Source organism: Rattus norvegicus, chromosome 16 (genome assembly GCF_021556685.1).
Source record: "Rattus norvegicus strain SHRSP/BbbUtx chromosome 16, alternate assembly SHRSP_T2T, whole genome shotgun sequence".
In the NCBI taxonomy this organism is placed as follows: Eukaryota; Metazoa; Chordata; class Mammalia; order Rodentia; family Muridae; genus Rattus; species Rattus norvegicus.
Genome location: NC_141549.1, coordinates 83,970,898 through 83,987,500, shown reverse-complemented (window position 1 = coordinate 83,987,500; position 16,603 = coordinate 83,970,898). Strand labels below are relative to the sequence as shown.

At 49.2% G+C, this 16,603-nt stretch overlaps 1 protein-coding gene and 2 long non-coding RNA genes across 7 annotated transcripts in view; 2 read left to right on the top strand and 1 right to left on the bottom strand.

Annotated features, from left to right (window-relative positions):
• Rasa3 (RAS p21 protein activator 3) overlaps positions 1-16,603 on the bottom strand; it is a 115,554-nt gene that overhangs the window by 84,398 nt on the left and 14,553 nt on the right.
• Positions 3,114-4,463, top strand: LOC148000643 (uncharacterized). Its single transcript, XR_015640451.1, has 2 exons — positions 3,114-3,419; positions 4,309-4,463. It is a non-coding gene; the product is annotated as an uncharacterized LOC148000643 (long non-coding RNA).
• On the top strand, positions 4,796-10,458 carry LOC148000642 (uncharacterized). The gene is made up of 2 exons (XR_015640452.1): positions 4,796-8,173; positions 9,758-10,458. It is a non-coding gene; the product is annotated as an uncharacterized LOC148000642 (long non-coding RNA).

The window sequence follows — 16,603 nt, the reverse complement described above, 5'->3', positions numbered from 1 at the left end:
AGGAGGGTCACAGAAACCAGTACAGTATCACAAGAGGGAGCATCTCTCCCTCAACCTAGTTCAGAAGCTACAAAGTTAACAGCTGCGGAAGGCTGAGTCCCAGCTTCCTAGGCCTACGCCGGAATGTACTCTGTATAGAGCCAAAGGTCCCAATTACCAGAACCTGCGCCAGCCTATGTGCGACTATGCGACTTCCTCCGTAAGGGCAGCAGCTCCCACCTGCCTGAGACGGATCCCGATTGCTGTCAAAAGCCAGCTTCTCCTCACCTGCCTCGCTACTCTCCACCAGCTTCTCCTCACCCGCCTCACTACTCTCCAGGGAGAGCAAAACGACAGCAGCCAGCTCAGTGGAAACAGCACCAGGACCTGACCTGGGGACAAGGGCTCCCTCCTGTGCCTTGCCAGTTTGCTCCAGTGTTACTCACCCTCTAATTTGGAGGGACTATTTACTCCTCTTTCTCCTTTCCACACCGTTAGCTGAAAGATTCCTGGACTGGATGTGGAAAAAGAAAAATGTGTGGGTGTCTAGAGGATTTAGCAAAACCTTTTCCTCTCCTCTAATCATCAGAATCTAGCCCTCGATTCAGTCGATTTAAAAAAAGAAAATTCCAGAACTGATTTTAAAATGATGGCTTCTATTTGATCATAAGCCTCTGATGAGAGGGGAAACCTGCTTAAATATTTACTGGCAAGTGACAAAGTGTCCCAGCACCACAACTAGAAGGTTCTCTGATGGAACTAGATGTCAGGCGCACATTACTCGGGCTTAAGGAGCCGGAGGGCTGCTCCAGCCAAAGCCAGGTGTTTCCTGGAACACAAAGCAGGAGGGTTTCTCTGCCGTCCTGCGGGTAGGTACTTCAGGCTACCTTGGACACTTCTTGGGAAACTCCTGAGCACAAACAGAGGTTGCAATGCAATTCCAAGCTCCTGTACAGCCAAAGGCAACACGCACGTGTAACTGTGAAGACACAGGGGTAGCTTTCCAGTCACACTGTCCCCGGGACACACTTCATCTGCAGAGAGGGGCAAGGCCAAGCTCTCATTAAGGGCCAATAAATTCTTCCTTCCCTTCCCTCCTTTCTCCTCTCCTTCCCTCTCCTCCCTTCTCCGTTGTCAGCAGAGGCAAGAATAGTCAGACAATTACCTCCCCTTCCCTCCCCTCATCTCTCCTCTCCTCCCTTTCCTGATGCCAACAGGAATAGTCAAACAAATGGCTCAGATGACAAAGAAGGACCTAGTTGTCACAATCGCAAGAAGCCTTATAATCACCTAAACTCAGAACAGTCCCCCAATAAGGGCATGTTCAACCATTGCTGCCCCCCCCCAACACACGCAGGGCATGATCACGATCAGCATAGCTGCCCCCACTCTGGGCATATTCAGCCACAGCCTTCCCCCTCCCCCCCCCAACCCCCCACCCCACAGAAAGCACCGGTAGGTGAAGGACAGACAATGACTTTGGTGTCTGGGAACAATGACCTCAGACAGCACAAAGGCTACATAGAAAGGCTACTTCCAACAGGAGAGGCTACCTACAGCCAGAGAGCAGTCAAGTCACAAGCCTGACAGGAGCCTATTGTATGTGCATGGTTGGTGCTGTGGATAGAAGTCGGGGCCTTGCACAAACTTAGCAGTGTTCTATCACAGAGCCACACTCCTAGCCCCAGAATGCAATTTTCAACACTTTTGCAACTCAACAAAGGAAACCAGATCGAGAAAGGGGGAGGCGGGGTATGAGCCGGCCCAAGGACCTAAACAAATACTTCCTCAAAGAAACATAAAATGTCAGTGTCATTAGTCATTACAAAATCTCAACCCAAAACCACAAGCTATCACTTCACACAGGGCACAAAAGGGCAGCTACTGTTGAAAGAGAAAAACAGACCAAACAAGCAAAGCAGAGAACGTGGAGAGCATGGAGCACCTGAGCCTTGTTGCCGGGACAAAAGGAAACAAAGTTGCAGTAGACAATGAGCCTGCAGGACCTCAGTTACATGAGTGCCACCCTGGACCACGGACCCCTTTGCTTATGTAGGAGAAAGAAGGAGGGATGAGGAGGGGGAGAGAAAGGGGGAGAGAGAAAGATGAAAGGAAAAGGGCAGAGAGATGAAAGGGGGCAGGGAAGAGAGGAGAAGAGGGAGGGAGAAGGAGGGAAGGAGGGGGGAGGGGGAGGGAGAGAGAGAAGAAGAGAGTGGGGCATAAAGGCTGAAACAAAATTGTGGCTATGTTTAGTCACAATACCCAGCAGGTGGGAACAGCCTAAGTCCCTACCAAGGCAGGAGTTGACAAACCACAGCCAATCATCTGGACAGGCGTGCAAGATGCTACTTAAAATGACAGAGTGTTCTGGGAGTGAATTTAAAAAACAAAAAACAAAAACCAACTAGATATCCAGGGTGGCATACAGCAGCAGGTGATTAATGGAAATTGCACCCTTTACGATGAATGGGTTGCTGACGCCGTTTTCTGAATTCTATCTTGTGTGCCATTTGCAAAATTCTTTCATATTTTTATGTGTGTACGTGTAGGTGGGTGGATGTGTGCGCGCACACACGTGGAGGTCAGAGATCCACTTCGAGTGTTGTTCCTCAGGAGTCACCCAGCTGATTTTTTGAAACAGGATCTCTCTCTCCCTGGGGCTGACCAACTTAGCTAGGCGGCTGAACAGAGTCCCAGGAATCCCTGTCTCCATTTCTACAGTGCTGGGGATAAAAGCACGCACCAACATGGCCAGCTTTTTGACGTGGGTTCTGAGCTTTGAACTTGGGTCCTAATACTCCCAAGGCAAACACTTTGTTAACTAAGCCATCTCCCTGACCCCTGTGTGCCACTCTCTTTAAAAGCGGTCACCTCCATATGGACAGTGGCCACCGCCCACACATGATTTCATACTCCTCGCACTGGTTCATATCCCCTCATCTTGGTAAAGGGTCAGAAAGCGCACATCTTTGGGAGTTTAGTTTATTTTTAGCCTCATTATCTCACATACCCAGTGGGGTCTGACAAACATTTGGTGAGCTCAGCTCTAGGACTCATTCACAGCCCGGGAGCACGGAACTCCCGCTGGGATGGCAGCCACCTCTAGCGCCCCTCCCCCTCCCAGCTCAGCACGTACATTTCAGGATCCTAGAAGCCTCCTCCACTACTGGCATGAAAATGGGAGTGTGGTGCACAGCCTTCTCCTCATCTCCCATGATAAGCTGAACTAAACTGGCAAGAAGCCCTCACTGCTTCAGTGAGTCACTCGTGAAGCCAAGTAAACATTACTTCGTGTTTCCTGAGCAATGACTTGTGCCCCACCACCACCACGGCCCTCGGAAGGTAGCTGCTAGTTTCATGTCCACTTGACACAGGCTGGAGTCATGAGAGAGGAGGGAGCCTTCAACTGAGTAGACGCCTCCATAATCAGGCTGTAACAGGTATGGAGGGCATTCTCTTAATTACTGATGGATGGGGAAGGGCCCAGTCTACTGTGGGTGGTGACACCCCTGGGCTGTTGGTCCTGGGCTCTGTAGAAAAAGAAGTCTGAGCAAACCAGTAAGCAGCACCCCTCCATGGCCTCTGCATTCGCTCCTGCCTCCAGAGTCCTGCCCTGCCTGCTTTGGACACTGAACTATGATACAGAACAGTGAGTGAAAGGAATAAACCTTGGGCTGGAGAGATAGTTCAGTGGTTAGGAGCACTGACTGATCTTCCAGAGGTCCTGAGTTCGATTCCCAACAACCCCATCATGGTTCACAGCCTTCTGTAATGGGATCTGATGCCCTCTTCTGGTGTATCACGCACATAAAATAAACAAATCTTGAAAGAGAGAGAGAAAGAAAGAAAGAAAGAAAGAAAGGAAGGAAGGAAGAAAGAAGGATGGATGGATGGATGGATGGATGGATAGATGGATGGATGCATGCATGCATGCATGCATGCATGCTTCCTTCTGGTCACAGAGTTTCAGCACAGCAATGGTCACCCAAAGACTCAGAATAGATTTGGGAGAAATTACCATGAGCTAATTTGAGATTCTTTTTTTTTTTTTTTGCAATTATGTTTTATCAAGATGTTAATTCACTATGATACAATTCTCCCTTTTAAAGTTTGCACCTTGGAGGCTTTGAATGTGACTCAGAGCAGCAGAGCCTCATTATGTAAGGGGCCTCAGTCACCTGAGAAAGCAGCCACTGTCCCTTTACCGCCCCCTGAGATAGATCCACGCTTCTTTGTTTCTGTGTGGTTACCAATGTCACGGACACTTCACATAAATGGACAAATGTATGCTCTTTGTACCCAGCTTCTGTAACAGTATTGTGTTTCTAGGCCCTGCCATGTCACGGCCTGTGTTGGGCTTAACTCCACTGGTGCCATAGTCACCACACACAGGAGGACACAGAGGAGATTTGGGAGAAAACACCGTGAGCAAAAGTTCTTGCCAAGTAACCCTGGCATGTCTGCCGAGCGCCCAGACTTCCTCCCTGAGAGGCTCAGGCCCGAAGAGTGCCTAGCCGTTCTATTTGGCTCATGGAAGCCAAATCAGAGTCATCCTCCTGCCTCCTGTGAACATGTCTATGAACTGTTCTCCCCGTTCAGCGTCATCTGCTTCTGACCAGACACTTGACATGGTTTGCTGCCGGACACCCAGCTCCCAGTTTGCACCCTATCTCTCTGACAGGACTCTTCCTGTGTTACCATGTAGCTGTACCCACTCAGAAGAACCCTCAGAGGAAGCATTGTTCCTTCCCAGTAAACCCACACCCAAGTCCTCACTAACTGACAGGAGGGTCCATCACTCTCCTGGTATCTCCTTGCCCTCCTCAAAGGCAGGTAAGAGCTCTCTACTGCCTTCAGTCAAGCTTACTCCCCGGCAACATGGAAGCCCCAACCACCGCAAGGCCACCTGTGCCCAGCTGATGTGGCTTCTCCCTGGAGTTCCCTGCACAAGCTAATATCTGTTGTGGACTTTCCTGAGCAAGCTTGTATCTGTTGATCATCCACCTCGGGACACACCCTTCCCTGTGTTCAAGTCCTCTCTTCCAGCAGGCTTCCCCGGGCACACATCAGAACCAGCGCAGCCTTGGTCTCCGAGTTCCCGCAGCGATGCGGTCGTTACTTTGTCTCAGTTCTCACAACTCCTTCACAGAACAGCTGTATCTCTTAGCACCAACATCACTTCCTGAGACCAAGCATTTCGGATCAAACACCCACCTGAACATCTCTGGAGTCAATCGGTAACTGTTTAAGGGTCAAAATCCTGAGTGACCTTAAGGGGTCAAAGTCCTGAGTGACCTTAGGGGTCAAAGTCCTGAGTGACCTTAGAGCTTTCCTTCCTGCTTCAGTTACCTGAGCAATAAAATCCTGACGTAGGTTACAGAACGACTCTCAGCGATGTACTAGCTGAGCCCCACACAGGCCACCACTGCTATAACTGACCGGCCTCCCCATCCCAGGGCTAATCTGGGGAAGCAGTACAAAGCCGCTGCCCCACCACGGCACTGCCGTAGCCCACAGCTGCTCCTCCATGGTCACACATAACCAAACTCTGCTTGACTAAAAACACTGTTTCAAATTCCTAGAATGATTTTTTTTAACTCTCTTAACGAAAACCGCCACGTTTATACACTGTCGTGTGCAATAGAAGGAGCATGGGCTATCAAGCTTGAGACCAGATCCACACACCTGAGCATGGTTTCTTTTTAGTCTGTTAGAATAAGGTAGGCATCGGAGAGGAGCCTAGGATGTGCGACTCTGGTTTAATCTCCTTCTTAGACTCCCTAACGCCCCTCCGTGTGTGTGTGTGTGTGTGTGTGTGTGTGTGTGTGTGTGTGTGTGTGTGTGTGTACACGTGCATGCGCACATGCATGCGCTTGTTTGAGTGTGCATGCACACATCCATATAGAGGCACAGGGCCAACCTCAGCTATTGCTCCTCAGGAACCATCATTGCGACCTGGAGTCTACTGATTAGGCTAGGGTGGCTGACTAGTGATCCCCAGAGATCTTGTCTCTGCCTCCACAGAGCTGGAGTCAGAAGCACAAGCCACCATGCTCAACTTTATATGTGCGTTCTGGGAATTGAACTTGGGTCCTCATGCTCACTGAGGACTGTGCTGTCCACCCAGCCTTCCCATCCAGTATCTCCCCTTCTCTCTCAGCCTTCCCATACTGACTTTTTCCCTCCCAGATAGGGTCTCATGTATCCCAGGCTGCCTTGGAGCTGGTTCTACTGCTGGGGATGACCTTGAACTCCTGGTACTCCTGCCTCGGTCTCCCAGTGCTCAGAGTGCTCGGTCTTCAGTGCTGAGTCATGAACCACCACACATGGTTTCTGTAATGCTAGGGACAGAACACACACGGCTTTAAACACTTTAGCAATGCACTCTACCAACTAGGTTTAGTTCCCAACCCCAGACCATCCATCTCTAGAGGACTGGAGATCAGCCCAGGGTCAGGCTTCTCCCTGGCCCTGCTCTTTCTGGCCCCGCCCTTTCTGGCCCCACCCTTCCTGGCCCTGCCCTTCCTGGTCCTGCCCTTTCTGGTCCTGCCCTTTCTGGTCCTGCCCTTTCTGGTCCTGCCCTTTCTGGCCCTTAGAAACTGGGCCACCATAGAGGGACAGTTCATGGTTTCTGTATCCTGTAATAAGCTATTTTCCATACCGAACATGATCATTCACAACTTTGGTAATACTGTTGCTAAAGAATAGTGTCAGAATATTAACTTGCTTCTTCACAGCCTCTTAAATATGTACTCGTTAAAAGTCGAGAAAAAACTGAGCTTGTCACCCCAGCCAGGGTAAGGAGAAAACCAGAAGTGAGCTGGAGCCAGAGCTTGCTTTTCGGTAGACTTTAGTGTGATAGACTCTGGCTCTGAGACTGCTGAGTGGGGAGGTGTTTCCTCACCTTGTCCCCCCGACATGATCTAGTCTCTGGGAAACAGGTGGGGGCTGGCATTACCCAGCAGTCATTGACCCTATGACGGAGCTGGACCTGAAAGCATCCAGTAGCATGAAAAGCCAGGCTCCAGAGAGCTCTGGGCAAAGGGCTCCTCGCCAGCAGCCAACAGCCTTCAACCAACCTCTATCACCAACTCATAAGATCCACCAAGCAAGCCCAGCGGTGCCCAAGGGTGACGGATCCAGGTAGAACCTCATCAGGATAGGTTCTGTGAGTTCTCATTGGAACCATGCCTGAACTCCCAGGCCCCTCTTCTCAGGAAAGCCCAAAGCAGCCTGCACTGGTTCTGGGTGGTGCAGAGAGCCACCGCTCTGGGGTTCTGGGGCAAGGTGAGAACGTGCATGCTGTGGCTGCTAATCGGAGCCGAGAGGGAATTTTATGATCCTGGAGGAAGCTGAAGCTGGAGGGAAGACACATGGCCACTCTGGTCTATAAAAAGACACTGGGTTTTTTTTTTCCTCCGATATATTCCAACCACAGCTTCCCTTCCCTCTACTCCTCCCAGTCCCCCTCCTCCCTCTCCCTCTCAGATCCACTCCTCCTCCTCCGTTTCCCTTCAGAAAAGAGCAGGCCTCCCAGGGACATCAACTAAGCACAGCATAAGAAGACACAATAAGATGAGGCACAAACCCTCCTCAAGGCTGGACGAGGCAACCCAGTGGAAGGAAAGGGGTCCCGGGAGCAGGCGAAAGAGTCGAGGATACCCGTGGCTCCCACAGTCAGGAGCCCCTCAGACACCCAAGCTGGACGTCCACAGCATGAATGCAGAGAACCCAGCCTAGACCCAGGCAAGCTCCGTGAGTGCCCCCTCAGTAAGAGCCGCCGTTCCTCTGGGGTTTTAGACCTTAGGGTACGTGGGCAGAAGGCCATCTCAGAAGAACACACACATGAAATACGAACCAGGAAAGAAAACCCAGCTTCTAATTTTATGTTTCCTCCTGCTCTGAAATCATCACCAAGACTTCAGGAGGGGTGGGACCGGCTGAAGCTGAGATTTGTGGTTCTCCACAAAGGACAGAGGAACAGAGGCAGGCCCCACTCTGTAATCATTTCGGGTACACTGCCTGAACCCACTCTGTGCCATGCTGACGACCGGGCCAAGCAAGGAAACCCACTGACATCGGCCAGAGGCCAGAGGCCATGGCCTCCTGGAAGGCAGGGATGCTGTACTATCCGTGGCGAAAATCCAAGGAAGAGCTGCAGTTCAACCTCCCAAGAGGCCCACACTACCACTGGGTGGGTACATGCTTGCTCCTACAGCAGCCCAACACGTCACGTGCGTCCAGAATTAAATATTAACAAAAAAAAGATTTCCCTGTGTTTTAAAACTTTTAACTACATATATGTGTAATTATATAACATATATTCTATAGATACATATGTAAGTATCACATTGGCCTCAGCAGGGAATCTGTTCTCCCTTCGCTTAGCCCCACACCTAGATAACCAAGCCAGTCGTATGGTGTACACACTCGTGTCTCCAAACACTTTTTGAGCACACAACCATACAAGGAGCGAATGCATTTAGGAATGGGGCAGGTGGGGCTGGAGAGATGGCTCAGCGGTTAAGAGCACTGACTGCTCTTCCAGAGGTCCTGAGTTCAATTCCCAGCAACCACATGGTGGCTCACAACCATCTGTAATGAAATCTGATGCCCTCTCCTGGTGTGTCTGAAGACAGCTACAGTGTACTTATATAAATAAAATAAACAAATCTTTAAAAAAAAAAAAAGAATGGGACAGGTGCTCTGAACTTTTCCTAAAGTCGCTCATTTCTTCATCTGTCTGTCTGTCTGTCTGTCTGTCTGTCTGTCTGTCTGTCTTGAGACAGGGTTTCACTCTGTATCCTTGGCTGGCCCACAACTCACTATGTAGACCAGGCTGGCCTTAAATTCATGGAGTTTGGCTTGTCTCTACCTCCCCAGTGCTGGAATTGGAGGCATGCAGCGTCATGCCCAGGCTACTTTTACTGAAATTTGATCACACTGTACTGAGCTAGCTTCTCAATCCTCTGCTATATTGAAAAGGCTACTCCCATGGTCCTAGCTAAGGATTGACAATGGTCCACTTTAGGGCACAGGGCTGACATGAGGCATTCACATGACTTGTATGTGATCTGTCCACCTCGATGTTCCTCTCATCCCTCCAGAGGCTCCTACCGCACACTGTGCTGGAAAGTGCTGGGTCCACATACCTGCCAATCGGGGGGAGCGTCAGTACTGATCTCCTTACAGCATCCCTATCAACATAGGCACACAGTTGCTCACACACAGATACAGTGGGACCCTGGCCAGAGATTACATACTCACTAGCTTGAGCCCTCAAAGGGCATCTGAGTAGAGAACGCCATGGTTCCTGCTGTAACTACAACTCCCTGACTGTCTCCAGAATTGTGGGTGGGGTGAGATGACAGCCAGCAGCGTTTGCATTTTGTGTTCCCTTGAACCTTGGCGCTGCTTTGTAGAGATGTCTGCTACTTGTGGGTTAGGGTCTACTCCTAGTCTGCAGCTATCAGCCATCCTGTCAATACAGACATTTAAATTCTTACATAGAGTCCTCTCGACATCCACAGGGACTGGTCTCAGTGTCCCTCCAGAGACCGATGCTCAAGTCCCTTACAGAAAATGGTGCCGTATTTATATGTAGCCTGTGCGTGTCTTCGTCCGCATGTTAAATCTCTCTGGGTGACTTACTGTATTAGCTGTGTGAGTGCTTCCATGGAAGTTTCATTGTACTGCGGCTGTAAAGAGTGACAAGAGAAGAGTCTCTGTGTGTTCGGGAGAGGCATACTTTTCTCTAATTTATTTTTATTCCCAGCAGGTAAGACTCCAGAGTCGCAGTTCAGCTTTCCAGCTTGCTCCCCTGTTAACGAACTTCGCCGTGTTTCTGGGGCTATTCAGGACATTCTGATGGTTTACCAATTTTATTGTTGTTTTATTCTTATGTCAACCTTTAATCGTACAGAAAAGTTTATACGGTGTGGCCTAGAATGCAACTCCTTTTAAGGTGACTAGGTAATGAAGCCTCCCCCTTTATTAAGCCTCCATCTCTTGGGTAATTAAAGTGCCTCCTTAGCCATCCATGGGTTCTGAAGCCACTGTGGTTTATTCCTGTGTCACTTCCTGCCCATCAGGAAGCTTGAGCCCTGCAACCACTACGAGAAACTGACCACAGTGCACCCCAGCACAGTGTGCAAAATGCAAAGTCCACCTAGTTCCTGGCAACTGTGTCACCTTCCATAGCTTCTGGCTGTAAGACCCAACTTCCGATCAGAATTGGACCAGCAGGACGACTCAGTGGTTAAGGACACCAGCTCTTCCAGAGGATCAGGTTGTTTCTCAGCATCCACAATGTAATTAACAGTTGTCTATAACCGCAGTTCCTGGATATCTGATACTTTGCCCTGGCCTCCAAGGGCAATGCATTCACATGGTGCACAGACATACGTGCACATGAAATTAAAACAAAATCTTTTTTTTAAGCTTCTCAATAAATTTAACACTTAACCAGAGCTAATAAAATTTAGAGTTTTCTTCGCTTCATTGCAGTTTAAAGTAATCACTCCCACCCCACTGCACACTGCTTGATTAAAGAAGTGTCCATAAGGGGTCCCGCATCCCGCGGGTGGCCATTTCCTCCAGCTATGCACCAACAGAACCATTTCACTCTGAATCTTGCCCCCTGGAGTTTCATCTTCATTTTAATCTTTCTCTAAATGATTCTTTCCCCAATACCGGTTCTTTTTTTAGCTCCCAGAACCAGAGCCTTCAACCAGTGGAGACTATCACTTACTGTCCAACATCAATCGTCTATGAATTAAAATAACTGGACTTACAGGACATCCCCAGCACTGATGTCCGCCAGCCCATCTAATAAATGACCTCCTGGGTTCCAAACCTGACTAAGGACTGCAAATTCCACCAAGCCCAGGAAAAAGGAAGGCAGAAGGCAGAAAAGTCAATATGTATAAGAAGACAGTGCCATGGTTACACTGGAGCTCACACCAGCGGACACAGTGCTCTGTCAAAAGTGTCCCAGTGGAGAAGGGTTTTCTGCATCTTGCCTGTTGCACAAGCTTTGGGGTCTGATCTTCCCACCCTTCGACCAGCAGGAAGAGAACGTGGCACGTGTCCTTTCTCCCTTCCTTCTCCCCAAATCCAGTGTGAGACTCCGGACGGTTTCCTTGACATTTTGTTACATACCTTCTCAGGTGGACTCTGGGCCCCAGTTTTAAAGAACCCCTGTCTCCTCTCCTATCACCACCCATAGCACCCAGTCAGCATAAAAGGTACAAAGCCTAGGACAGAAGCAGCAAAAGCCGGTATGAGCAAGTTGCAGTTAACAGGTTTCAGTAACGTAGGCTAGATCATTGGCCATTATGGAAGGGCTCACATTACAGATGCCCTGTCCAACAGAACAGAGGCCCTGGGTCCTCAGAAACAGGAGCCTGTACCATGGAAGGACCTTCATCCCAAAGTAGAAGACGGCGCTCAGAACAGAGAGGAGCTGCTCCAAGCCTCAGTTTCCCCAACAGTAAATAGATCAATTTTGCTTGCTTGCTTAGGTCTCCAGGGACATACTGTGCACGAAATGAACAACCTTGCCCCCTCCAACTGCAGCTGGCAGAGTTCCAACAACATAGGTTGTGAGATAGGAATGGGCTACGCATCCCTCCGGCCAGCACCGCATGTGAGTATTAGAGTCAAGGGATACTCCAAGGTGGTAGAATATCAGCTCTGTGGACAACACAGAGGTACCCCATGTCCTTGTGCTCAGGATGTCCTTCCTGCAAAGCTCTGGTCCACTGGCTTCTACACAGTGACATTCCACTGTCACAGGGCAATGTCCCAGGGCAGCAGAGCCAGCAGCCTAGGCAGATCTCCCCCAACCCAATGCAAAATAATGGCCTCGGGGTAGTGGGGTACTGGGACACAGATGTTCTGGGTTGCAAAAAGACCCCCTACCTCCACCTCCAACCGTTGTGACCTTAGGTTAAGTCAAAAATCCCAAGGGTTTCCCAAGGAAGTAATGAGATTAGTAAAACTCTAGATTTCAGGCCAAAGGGTTTCACTCTGATAAACAGGCTCCCAGGTTCTCAAGACCTTGTCTTGGTGACAGTGCAGTTTGACTTGATATTCAGCCCATACCCACCATGTGAGCTCCCTCAAAGGCTAGAGCTAGAGAACCCAAAGAAGCTCTATTTGGGGGAGGTGTCATAAGCAGAAGGAGCACTTCAATAGAAGCAAGGACTTTTCCTTCCTTTACCCACCAGGATCAGAGACATCAACAGAGGTTTGAAAGCTTGATTTTAGTCAATGTTCACACACTTGCCCTCCAAGGAAGAGAACAAGACGATAAAACCAGCGGACGCGAGGCTGGCTTAGAAACTCCAATTTCACCTTTCTATGGTTAGGATGGTATGAGGATAGAGACATCTAGGCTGATGACCCAAATACCTCTTACGGCCCATAGCTAGTGTGACAGAGTAAGAAATAGAACCGAAGAACACATCTTACTCATCCTCTGCCCATCGAAAACAAAAACAAAAACAAAATACAACAACAACAATAACCGAAAACACTTGTAGGTCCTTGTCCAAACAGAACGAGGGCCTTCAGATCTCTGCAAGCACCTTCCTGGCCACACTCAAGATTAGCATGTGGCTAGGTCATGCATGGATTTAGAGGGTGCTTTAGAGGGGTCTCCCCTCAACACAAGCTGGGAATACTGTACAGGTTCAACCTGAAAATACACAAGATGTCCCCTGTAAGTGGAGCTCAAACCACCCAGTGAACACATTCCAGCTCTCAGACACCCACAGACAAAGACCAGTCCTCCAAAAGAAAGTGAGGGTCGGGCTTACTACACCGGCACCGCAGTGTGGAACTACAGCTCCATATTTTTAAACTCTGCTTTTCTGCATTCCCCTAAACTGTCTACAGTGATCATACAAACCTTACCCACCAACACCCCATACGCATACGTAAAAGTACGGCAAAGACCTAGAGCAGCAGTTGCCAGGAACCTGCGGATGATACAAGCAGAACAGGATTTAGGGGGAACTCAGGGTAGAAACCTGAGGAAAGAGAAGAGAGACTTGCTTTGCTGCTCTCTGCTTCCCCCTCTCACCCGATCCCACATCGGCTCTCCGAAAGTTCTCAACAGGAGCCAGACCCAGCCCGGCTCAGGGATTTGGGGAGCTAACTCTGCTTTGGGGCTGTTTAAGGGGTCTCCGGTAGCTCTGATATTAGGCAAGGGGTCTTGAGTTGTCCCTGAGGTTCCTCACTAGACTAAAGAAATCCCGTCCTGGTACCCTCACAGTCACACCCCTGCACGTCTCTGCCTGTTGTAAGCCCTCTGCCCTGCAAGCACCACAGAGCAAGCAGCACACACAGCGTAAAATGAGGGAGGCCAAGCTGTGAGTACACGTCTGGCACTGGCCCCTGCACGGATACCAGCTCACTTGGGCACTAAAGAGGAAGAGTCCCCTCTGGGAAGACCTGAGCGTGTTTTGCAATAACTTTATCTCACCACTATCCGTGTCCCACAAGCTGAGCTCTGCTAAGCACACTGGTCTTAGAGAGAGAAAAAAAAATGGTGTCATGTGATTTAGAAGTGTGTGCTGGCTTCACATACTGGTCACGTGGCAAGGAGCTCACACAGGATGGCAAGGAGCTCACGCCATAGTAGCAAAGGGCTTATACCAGGGCCGCCCACCTCTTACACAGACTAAAATAAATGGCTTCACCCCCCCCCACCAGCCCAAGAATCTTTGTGCTTCCGGCTACAAATCTCTGCAGCCAGAATCCCAACCAAAACTTTGAAGAATTGTTGGCCCACAGAAGAAGGTTCTGTTTTTCCCGATCCTTTGATTATCCGAGTTTTGCTTTCCCTTCATAGCTAAGGACAACTGGGGCCCAGAGCCTACAGAGCAGGGCACGGGACCTTCCCTCAAAAAGTTTAGGCTCTGACACAGCCAAGGTCAAGTCTCATGATCACAAGACATGGAGGGTTGGGGATTTAGCTCAGTGGTAGAGCGCTTGTCTAGCAAGCACAAGGCCCTGGGTTCGGTCCCCAGCTCCGAAAAAAAAAAAAAGAAAAAAGAAGAGAAAAAGAAAAAAAAAAAAGACATGGAGCAGCCTCCCTTAGCCGTGGTATGAATGTGGATGGAGAGAAAAACATTCCTTCTATCACCAGAAATATTAGTGAGTCAAGAAAAAGAAATGGTCCGAATCCAACATAAAAACAGAAACCAGTGGCACAAACCCTGGAGAATCAGGAGCTGAGCAGCATGGAGCCCGGACCCCTGCTCTCAGGCTGCAAGCTTCCCTGCATCTAGACTCTAGTGCTGGAGTCAGCAAGATAGATGGAAGCCCCAAGTCAATTATTGTGTCTGCAATGCAAGATAAAAATGGCTTTTTACGTGTGTGTGTGTGTGTGTGTGTGTGTGTGTGCGTGTGTGTGTGTGCGCGCGCGCGTGTGAAAGAGAGCGGGCGAGCGAGCGAGTGAGCGAGCAAGCGAGAGAGAGAGAGAGAGAGGTCTAATCATGTATGAGCATGCATGTGGAGAACTAAAGTCAACACCAGGCATCTTCCTCGATCCCTAACCATGACACTTTATGAGACAGTGTCTCTCACTGAATCTGGAGGTCATCAATTCTACCAGACTAGGAAACCAGTGAGCCCCAGAGGTCCTCCTTCAGCCAACCCTGTGATTACAGATGTCTCCTACTGTGCGCAGACGTTATTTTATTTTTATTAAAGATAGATTTTTTTCATACAATATATGATGATCGTGGTTTCCCCTCCCAACTCCTCCCAGTTCCTCATCCAAATCCATAGCCCTTCCTTCTCCTCCCACCTCTCATCGAAACACAAACAGGCACTAAAATCATAAGGTAAATTAAAAACAAAACGGATAGGAAAAAAGTCAAAGCCCAGGGCACACACGTGGACATTGAGATACATACATGCTCACACGCAGAAAGTCCATGTGAGCTGAACTGGGGACCATAGCAGATAAGCAAAAAGGCTCTAAGGTAAAAAGAAAAATAAAGGGGCTGGGGATTTAGCTCAGTGGTAGAGCGCTTACCTAGGAAGCGCAAGGCCCTGGGTTCGGTCCCCAGCTCTGAAAAAAAAAAAGAACCAAAAAAAAAAAAAAAAAGAAAAAGAAAAAGAAAGGTTCAAACAAAGCATTGTGAGACCGATAAACAAACAAACAAACAAAAACAGAACAAAACATCCTCCGAAATACCGCTGAGTTTGTTTTGTGTTAGCCATCTGCTGGCCATGGGGCCTGCCCTTAAGTGTGGTTTATATCCTGTATACTCGACAGGACTCCACTGGAGAAAACTCGTTCTTTCCTTGTGAGCAGTTATCAATTGGAGGTCACTTCTGGATCGTGTATAGGGCTTGTGCCCACCTCTCCTCTCAGCTCTAGGATCCATCTGGCTTAGTCCTGTGCAGGCCCCCAGCATGCTGCCGCTGTCTCTGTACGTTCATGTGTGTGTGAGTCCTAGCGTGTACAGAAGGTCTTGGTGTCCTCCATCCTCATCGACTCATACCAGTCTTCCCTTCCCACCTTCTCTTCCACAGGGTTCCCTGAGCTGTGAGCGGAGGGTTTAGACAGAGACATCCCATGGAGGATTGTGTGCTCCAAGGTCTCTCACTCTCCTGTGCCCCGACTTTACATGGGTGCTAAAGACCAGTCCTTATTCTTGCATGGCAAGCACTTTTTTGACTGAGCCATCTCTCCAAACATGGCTCTTTAGATTCCAAAAATAACCTTATCAAAAAGACACTCCATAGCATCTGAAAATTATATGCAACCCAAATGTCAGTGTCCATAAATAAGGATCCACAGACATACAGTCACACTTCCCTGGTGACACACGGTCTGCTTACTTAGAGCAAGTGTCCCAGGCAGCTCAGCCATTTGAGGGTCTACACAGAAACATTACCACTCGAATTGAACACATTTGCATCTGTCTTGTGCTTGCTGGAGGGTGGGGGAATCCCCTGGCGAGCCCTTTATCTATGTGGATGAAATTCTAGCCCAGACTAGGACCTGTACGCAGTGATCAAGCCTTGAGCCAAGAGTGTGTGTGCACTATGCACACTGACATCATTATTGTCTGGGCTGCAGGAACCACCAAGACTAGCACCTGCTGATGCCATCCACGGCTGGACCACGGACTGCGTTATACTGGCTGATGCCTTCACAGAGGAAATGCCGCCTCCTACCCACTGGGCATCCAGCCTCTCAGAGTACCACGCCAATGCAGATTGCCTTTTATCCCAAACAACTTCTAACTGCATAGCTCCTCTAAGCCCCTATTTGTAGCAAATCAGCCATCGGGGACGAGCTACAGATGAGTTTCCATGAGCTTCATCAAGCCACGTGGAGTCATTCCAGCACAACTCAGAATAGCATGTCTCTCCTGTAGGTATTAAAGGAAAAGGGTAGATCCCTCCTCTTACTCCAAAGAGAAGTGAGAGGTGGAGGGTGCTCAGATAAGATGGGAGGGGGCATAGAGACACTGGGAAGCCCTAAGACCGCAGAGTGGCCATGCTATGGTAATAGCTGACACACTACAACAGAGGGCAGGAATCAGAATACAAGTGATTCTTCTTAAGTTTTTTTTTTTATTGTCTGAGTATTCTGTCT